Below are 8898 nucleotides of genomic sequence, written 5' to 3'. Positions count from 1 at the left end.
TTACAATTCCTTAACAGAAACTTAATGACTTCAACTTAGGTTGCATACTGACCTAGGATTTGGGCTGACTTAGTAATTAGAACTTTGTGTGCTTTTAAAATTTTTGGCATTAATGCACTTGAAATTAGATTTTATAAAATAATAAATTCTTTAGACAGCAGTTTGTGGGTATCTGAGCTGGAAATCCTCACAAGACAAAACTCGTCCACTAGGGCCGCCTAGGGGTTTAAAGCCTTATTGCATACGGTAAATGCAATTGCGATTCCTGCGAAAGTGAGTTTTTTATTTTGCTCGAGAACTAGCAAAATGTAGGTTGGGGGTGTGATAAGTGCTAAATAATGCATAAATTAATATCTTATTCATAGCACTTATCATTATTTTACTTCACATATTTTGTAAATTCAACTAAAAAACAATGTGTTACCTTCATTATTGTATTTTAATAAATTGTTAAAGGTGAGTTTTACTTATTTATTTACTGATTGAGCTTAATGTATGCAGGTCGAGTCAAGCTTAATTAGGAAAAGCCTAAACTGACACTGCATCATTTCATAATTTTACATCCTCCAGAGTCAACTCCAAGAACTCTTCTCCAAAACCCAGTGCTTCCCATTAATTCCTGACTCTTCACAAGTTCACCTAAATTTCTTCCTACTCGTTCCAACTCTTTTTCCACATGATCCAATTTTTCTATTTTAATCTCAAAAACAATAAAATTCCTTCAATTATTTGTCTCTCAGATCTCAAAGCATACTATCATATTTGCACGAATCCCAAAGCTCCATCCACTCCTCACATCTCGTTCAACTAAAATCCCACACTCCAACCAAGTTCTCAGCCAAACCACATTAAAATCTTCAAACAAGCCAGCAGCCGTATCCACCGTTCTCAAGAGACTCCCCTGCTTTTCTTACCGCAAATCCCGAATCTCCTGTGCTTCCCACGTCCACATTTTCCACGCGTCCCCATCACTTCCTCTCAACTAAATCTAATGTCTCTCTTGTTCAGCGTCGAGCCCATCATATCCTCTCTCGAATCCGAACCAGCCGCATCCTTATCCATCATCCAAGATTTCTTTCCAACATCCATGCAATCTCCCAGCATCTCAGGATTCCTCCCAGCTGCAACCAGTTCTTTCCCAACCGTGTCATTCTTCCTCGGATTTCCTCCCAGCAGCTTCATCCTCTCCACGTCTCAGCACCCCACGTATTATCTTCATCTTATCTTCATCTTCCGGATAAGATCAAATCCCAGTTCACGGCTCTTCACTCCTTCCCAGCCGAAGGATTCTTTCAAAGTTCTCCTCCCAGCCATTACGCTCCACATCACAGCCGAGTCCCAAGCTTCAACGTCCCAGCTCCCCTGTTCCAGCTTGCAGCCTCATCCCAAGTTCACATACCCACTCCTCCCAGCCGTATCCTTCTTCCGAACCAAGCCAACTTCCCTCCCGGATGAGAACCAGCAACCACTTCATCCTGTTCGTGATAAGCATCCAGCATACATGGGATAGGTCCTAGGCATCTGTTCACAGCATCAATCTTCTTCCGAATCCCCTGTTTCCCGCATCAGTCCGAATGAACTCCATCCATCTTCCGCAATCCAGCAAGATATCCTCCCACCCGCATCTCAGCCGGAAGCTATCATCCCCCATCAGCCGAGATCCTCCTAACGTCACAAAATCTTCTTCCGCATCCCCTGTACGTGAAGAAGCATCGGTTCCCCTGCATCCACAACGTTCCGATCCTCTCGTGATGCATGCAAAAGGTCCCACGTCCATGAGCAACTTCCTCCGAATTCCATTCACGAATAGATCCCAGCATCCTGTGCTTGTCCCGGCCGTCCACGTAGGCTTTCTCCTCATCCTCTTCTCCGGATCACACCAGTGAATCTCCCGAATCACCTGCGATCGAGATCATCTCCCAGCTCATTCCTGGCGTTCCAGCTCCCCTGTCCCGAGTGCATCCTTATCCAACGCTCGGATTAAATCTGCTACGTGTCTCGCCCGTGTCAGTTTCTTGGCTCTTATCTTCCCACGATGTGATGAGATAACAGGAGCGGGCAGCCTATAAAAGAGAACCAGATGCGAAGGGTGGGGGTATTCCTACTCACCGAATAATCAATCATCGTGTTCCCAGGTGGAGTTCCCACAGAAGTCCAAAAGGGAGAGGAAACCGACGGGAGGAAGGAGCTAATCATCATGAAGTCCCCTGCAGTGCAACTGTTCAACTCTTCATGGAAGGCTAATCTTTTCACTGGGGCTGGATGCAGCCCTAACAAAGGGCCAAAGGTTTTATGTTTTTGATTTCTATTTTTAGAGTTGTATAAACTTTATTTTGTTCTTAATGAATATTTTATTTCATCCCATATTTAATTTCTGTGATTTTAAGTATGATGTTTATATAACTGTTTTTCATGATCACTAAGTAAATATAAGATAGTCCATGCTTAAGGAAGATGCAGTGTCCTGCCACATTAGTTTAGGGTAGACATTTCATGCTAACTAAAGATGGATTATTCCCAAATTACTTTTGTGAATCTCTATTTAAATGCTTATTAGGCTTGCAGCTAATTTGCATGTTAATCCAAGAATAAATTAAAATACAATTAATCCTTATTCCGATGTTAGTAGTGAATTCCTTGCCCTAGTTTCCTCCAAACTGATATCCTTTTAATTGCATTTTCATTAAATTTCTTAGTTTAATTTTCTTCACAAACTTTTCCTTTTAAATATTTTTTTTAAGAAAACAACTATACCCCAATCCCTGTGGATCGATACCCGTAATCACTATTCTACTAGATACGTGCTATTGCGTGGTCTTTAAAGTTGACTATCATGACATATCTGTGGAGGGAGAGATCTCCAAGCTTCTATTATTCACTGACACTTACACTGCACGGTCCCTAGTTCGCATGGGTTATGAGAAGGTGAACGGGCAGTGGGTGCGTGGAGGAGCAGGGATACATGCACCGGAGGGTGATGCACCAGAAGTTGGAGATCCCATCTCTGAGGCTGAGGTACCTGAGGATCATCCTACGGCACCTTCAGAGGCTAGACCGTCGTCATCCGTACCCACGGGGTGCACAGAGGAGTTTTGGAGTAGGATGACTGAGCTTGTGTCAGCTCAGGTGAGGACTTTCTCTGACGGATTGATGAGCAGGTTGGACATTATGACTGCTGAGATTAGAGACCTCAGAGAGCAGGTGGGAGCATTACACAGAGAGAGAGAGGCTCATGGTCCATCTGTGCCCCGAGCAGCTGAGTCGAAGGTTTTGGCACGGAGTCATCCAGCTCAGCGAGGTCCACGCCAGACCCAGTCCCATCAGGCTCAACCTCTCCTCGCCACTTATGCTAGGAGGATGAGGACTACATCACAGCCCTTAGATACCCTCTCGGCTGATGTTAGTATTATGATTAGTGCCTAGGATTTATCTAGCTCTCATATGTATTTTACTTTGTTGATGTACTTTGCACCTTAATTGAAGAACATTGTATTTTTGGCATTAATGTACTACAATGTTCCATTTTGATCAATGAAATTTGAATGTTTATTATTTACTGCCTCTACTTATCTATTGCCATACGCTTGTTTGATGATAACAAAAAGGGAGAGAAGTAAGGAAAGAAAGAAGTTGCAATATAAAGGGACAAATAAGTTGACAAATAAGTTTGAAAATTATAGTAGGAGATAATATTCACTTAAGGGGGAGCAATATGTAACAATGAAAATTTTAAAGTCTAAATTTTTAATCAAAATTTCAGAATTTGGCACATACCTCTCATGCCTCGATACATAACCTGAAACTCTTGCTTTATCTCGAATTTTTGAAGTTTCATCCTTAACCAAATACAAAAGAAAGGGGGAGAAAATCAAAAGTTCTAATTGGCAATATTTGGATGAAAGAGGGGGAGACTTCACTTTCAAATTTGAAAAGCTGAAATTCAGCAACTTGAGCTCTTCTAAAACAAATTTTCTAATTTTAAGATAAGTATCAATCTACTCATACTCAATATTTTGTAATCATCAAAAAGGGGGAGATTGAGGATGATAGTGTTATTTTGATGATTAACACGACCATTGAGGAAATATCCAATTAAGTATTACAAGTTAACATGATACATCATTACTGAGTTCGACACTTTCGATACATTAGAAGAATGAGATCAAGATGTCTTTCAATGATTAATAATGAGATAAAATTTGTAATAGAAAAGGGATAGTGAATTCTAAATTCTAATTCAGCAAAGTTTCAAGTGAAACGTACTCTTAAGGGCTTATTGTTAAGAGTATGTAGCACTACCATAGCATACATTCAAAATTGCTTGAAATATAGTTCATTGATTGTATGGATGAGTCTAACCTTAAGATGCAGCAAAGTGTGGAATGAGTCGATCCCAACATAGGTGGAGTCAACCCTGGCACATCATCGAACCATCAGGCACATCTCTGCGAAAATGGCACGGATGAACAGTAGTGGAGTCGACCCCAGCTTCAAGCCTCAAGAAAACAAGTCTCTAGAATTTACTGAGAGGGCCGACCTCAACTTTCTATGAGCCGACCACAGATGGAGCCAACCCCGGGAATGTTTGAGTCGACCCCAACTGAACATGAGTCGACCCCAAGGCTATGTCGTTCAAAACTGTGTCTCTAGAATTTCTGAGAGGGTCAACCCCAATGGAACTTGAGTCGATCCCACTGTAGCTTGAGTCGACCCCAAAAAGAGTTGAGTCGACCCGAGTGAAAAACAGCTGAAATACAAGGTTCTGTGATTCTTAAGAGGGCCGACCCCGCTGCAGCAGGAGTCGACCCCAGTGAAAGTTGGGTCGGCCCCAGTGGAAGTTGAGTCGACCCTAAGTATGATGAACAATGGTTTGAGTCGACCTCAGGAAAGTTTGGGTCGACCCCAGCATGGGCAGAAGCATAACTGCTAATTCTGCAGAAGTACTTTTTGACCTTCCAACGGCTAGTAACAGATAGTTTTTCAAATCTAACCAATGGGGAGTAACCTAAACATATGGGAAAGTATTTATAATGAAACTATTCATCAGAACAAGTCATCTTTTGCATGAAAATAAAAGTTCACTCAAGAAAGACAAAGTCCTAGTATTCTTCATCAAGGTGCTTCATTCAAGAGTCAAAAGGAAGTGGTTGAGTAGATCAAAAGAGGCATTAAGAGCTCCACCAACCCTTGAAGAGTGAAGCATTCCTTGACAAAGAAGAGAAGAGCTGTATCAAAGCGATAACTATATTCTCACTCTTCTTTGTAGCTTATAGTTGTTATATCTGCTCATCTAGGAGTTTCAACCTTCTTCTTCTTCTTAACAATCATGTAAGGTTTGTTGGTGAGCCCGTAAAACCAACGGTGTAGGTTTGTTGGCGAATCCGTAAAACCAATGGTGAAGGTTTGTTGGTGAGCCCGTAAAACCAACATAGATTTTTGGTGATCTCGGAAAACCAAGTGTAAAGGTTTTTGGATTGTGATCCCGAAAAACAATCCAACTGTAATCCACGGGATTATAGTGAATTTCCAAGGGATCGCTTGGGGAGTGGACGTAGGTGCATAGGAGAGCACCGAACCACTATACTTCTTGTTGTTTGTATTGTGTATTGTTCTAACTTCACTATTTGCACTTAATCTATATTAACTAAATCACTCACTCATCAATTAACATAATTAAGGAATCAAAAATTAAGAAAAACCAATTCACCCCCCCCCTCTTGGCTTGTCACCTTGGGCAACATATATAAAATATAAAAATCCCAATGACTAGTCAGGAGTAAGTCAATTTGAGTTCTTTTTATTAAAAGTTCTTTTAGCAAGTTGTAAGATAATTTTTACTTTGGAATTTCACAACACACATAGCCTGCACTTCTAAGGATTAGGTTCAACATTTTGTTGTTAAGTCTGGTAGCAACCTTGAGTCCTGATGAATCATTTCTATCTAATTCACTATTATTCCATATTTATTTTAAAAAAAGTGAATTTAGTCAGGTACATCGAAAAGGGCTACCTATTGTCAAAGGTCAGCAGTCTTGTGATGATGAACCCGAGCATAGGTCCGTAGGAGAGTCTTGATGCCCAACACCTTATGCCATCTGGTGTGGGAGTTGTTGACTGAATGCTCGCTATACGGAGGAATCATTACAAGAGTAAAAGTACATAATTTATTTATAAATACAAAAAAATAGAGAAAGAGAAAATAATATTGATCTTGAAAAAGACGATAGTGTGAAAGCCGTCGTTGTAAAAATTCGAGTAAATTGGAATATTACAGATAAAGCCCATGAGGTATTAAAGTAAATATCCATAACTCTCGAAATCCTGAAAGATAGGATGATTTTGAATCAGTGATTAGATTTTATCTGACTAATTCTTGGAAACTACTAACTTTAGCAATATTTTGGAGAATCTAAAACCTTAGTTTGTGTATGGTCCGGATAACACCGAGCACCCAAGTATAAGTACGCCTTACAACTCTCTAACAGAAACTTAATGACTTCAACTTAAGTTGCATACTGACCTAGGATTGGGCTGACTTAGTAATTAAAACTTTGTGTGCTTTTAAAATTCTTGGCACTTATACATTTGAAATTATACTTTATGAAAAAAAATATATATATATATAAACTCTTTGGGTAGAGACAACAGTTTGTTGGTATCTGAGCCGGAAACCCTCACGAGACAAAACTCGTCCACTAGGGCCACCTAGGGGTTTAAAGCCTTATTGCGTACGGTAAATGCAATCGCGATTCTTGCGAAAGTGAGTTAGTTTTTATTTTGCTCGAGGACTAGCAAAATGTAGGTTAGGGGGTGTAATAAGTGCTAACTAAGATATAAATTAGCCTCTTTTTCATAGCAGTTATCATTATTTTAATTTACATATTTTGTAAATTTAACTATAAAAGATGTGTTACCTTCATCATTTTATTTTAATAAATTATTAAAGGTAATTCAAGTTTGATTTGCTTAATCGAGTATAATGTGTGCAGGTCCAGTCCTATAGTTCCCAAGTCATATACCGTGGTTTAGTTTCTCCCGCATCCAATTGAGTTCAACATCTCAAGATTAGTTTCATCCTCTCCACGTTGCACTATTTGAACCCATACCACGACCGTAGATTAGCAATCATCCCATTCGTGATCAGCCAGCTCAATCCCATCTTCTCCGTGATCCTCTTCCTCCTTAAATCCTTCTTCCACGTCATTGCTTTCCTCCCCTGTTTAAGCTTCGAAACAGAATGAATCCAAGCTCCCTTCTTCGGAATAGAATCCCATCGTCCACGGGCAAATCTCTTCTTCCCAACGTCATCGTCAACTTCTCATCCGAACCAGCCAGTGTTCCGGATTAATCCCAGGCATCCGCTCCCAAGCCGTCAGCCAAATCCAAACTCACCTCATCTACGGATTCACTCCAGATCCCACGCCTATCCTCTGAGGTCTCCCACGAACAGCACCCCAGCAAATCTCAGAATCCCATCTTCACCTCCCACCCAATCCTCCGTAGGATCAACGGGATAAGCTCACATTCCATCCTCTTCCGGCTTGATCCCATGGAATCTCCCAACGTCCAAAGCTCTCTTCCCAGCGAATCCAACCTTCCATCATCCGAACAGAGCTACATCTTCTTCCGGATCGATCTCACATTCGTAATCATCCTTATCCCTTCCGCGTTCAAAGCCCCAGCTCATCTCCTCTGTTTCGCATATCTCTTTCCTTCCGGATGAGAACCAGCATCCCGCCTCCTCCCATGATCGGGTGATCCGCGATTCATCTTCATCCCGTGAGCAACCCAAACCTCCCAGCTATCAGCCGAGATCCTCTCAGCTTCATGGATCGTATTCCATCTCTCAGCCGTGCGCATCCATTCCGGGATACAACTAAGTTCAACTCTATCAACGGATGAATTCCTAGCTCTTCCTTGCTTCAAAACAGAGTCCAGATAAGCTCCTTCAACCGTGAACATCATCCATTGTTCCCAGCCAGCGGGAAGTTCAGCTCCATCAGCCACGGATAGGCTCAAATCATCATCCGCAAGATACCTACCGCATCCAAGGATCAAGGGATAGAAGTCATCTACCTTATCCCACTTTTTTTTCATCTTAATCCTTCATTCGGAACAGAGGAGAGAGGGGGAGATTGCAGCCTATAAAAGGAGGGAGCTTCATCGGGAGAAGAACAAGCTTGGGATCTTCTCTGAGGCTAAAATCCCACAGAGTGTTCAGGTGAGAGAGTAGTTTGGGATATTCTGGGAATAACTTCCCACGAAAGCTAAGAAGGAGCCGTTCTCAGGGGAATCGCAAGAGGAAGAGAAGAAAGAGATGGGAGCCCGCTGCTGTGCTGCTACTGCCGTCCACCACTGCATGGAAGCCTAAGCTCTTCACTAGGGCTGGATGCAACCCTAATAAAGGGACACGGGTTTAATGTATTTATTTTTTTTATTCTTGGAATTGTATGAACCTAATTGATCTTATTGAATATCCTTTTATCTCGTAATTTTTGTGATTTTAAATATGAAGTTTATACAACTGTTCTTCATGATCACTAAGTTAATATAAGACCATCCATGCTTAAGGAAGATGCAGTGTCCTGCCGCATTAGTTTAGGGTAGACATTTCATGCTAACTGAAGATGGATGTTCTTAAATCCATCGTCTGTCATATGTTAAGATTTATTCGACTTAAGTTCGAGAGTGGAAAACTCTTTCTCCACTATGCAATCTGCCCCGGCCGAGGTATTACGAACTCAGTCTTATAAATCACATAGGATCTCTCCTTTTCTATCAAGGTTGATAGATTCCTTGTAGATGCATACCCTACTCCTACAGTGAACCTACTGCAGCCAATCTACACTGCATGGACCCATATGGCTAGAGACCATGTATTTATGCAGTCAAACTACA

The 8898-nt window shown here is 41.3% G+C and overlaps 1 long non-coding RNA gene across 1 annotated transcript; it reads left to right on the top strand.

Moving 5' to 3' along the window:
- Nucleotides 1-1069: 1069 nt before the first annotated feature.
- LOC113463423 lies at nt 1070-7871 on the top strand. Its single transcript, XR_003387616.2, has 2 exons — nt 1070-2287; nt 6990-7871. It is a non-coding gene; the product is annotated as an uncharacterized LOC113463423 (long non-coding RNA).
- Nucleotides 7872-8898: the final 1027 nt, after the last annotated feature.

The sequence above is a fragment of the Phoenix dactylifera genome, unplaced genomic scaffold (genome assembly GCF_009389715.1).
Source record: "Phoenix dactylifera cultivar Barhee BC4 unplaced genomic scaffold, palm_55x_up_171113_PBpolish2nd_filt_p 000789F, whole genome shotgun sequence".
Classification (NCBI taxonomy): domain Eukaryota; kingdom Viridiplantae; phylum Streptophyta; class Magnoliopsida; order Arecales; family Arecaceae; genus Phoenix; species Phoenix dactylifera.
The sequence above is the reverse complement of the archived record's forward strand: the minus strand, read 5'-3'. Positions and strand labels throughout refer to the sequence as shown.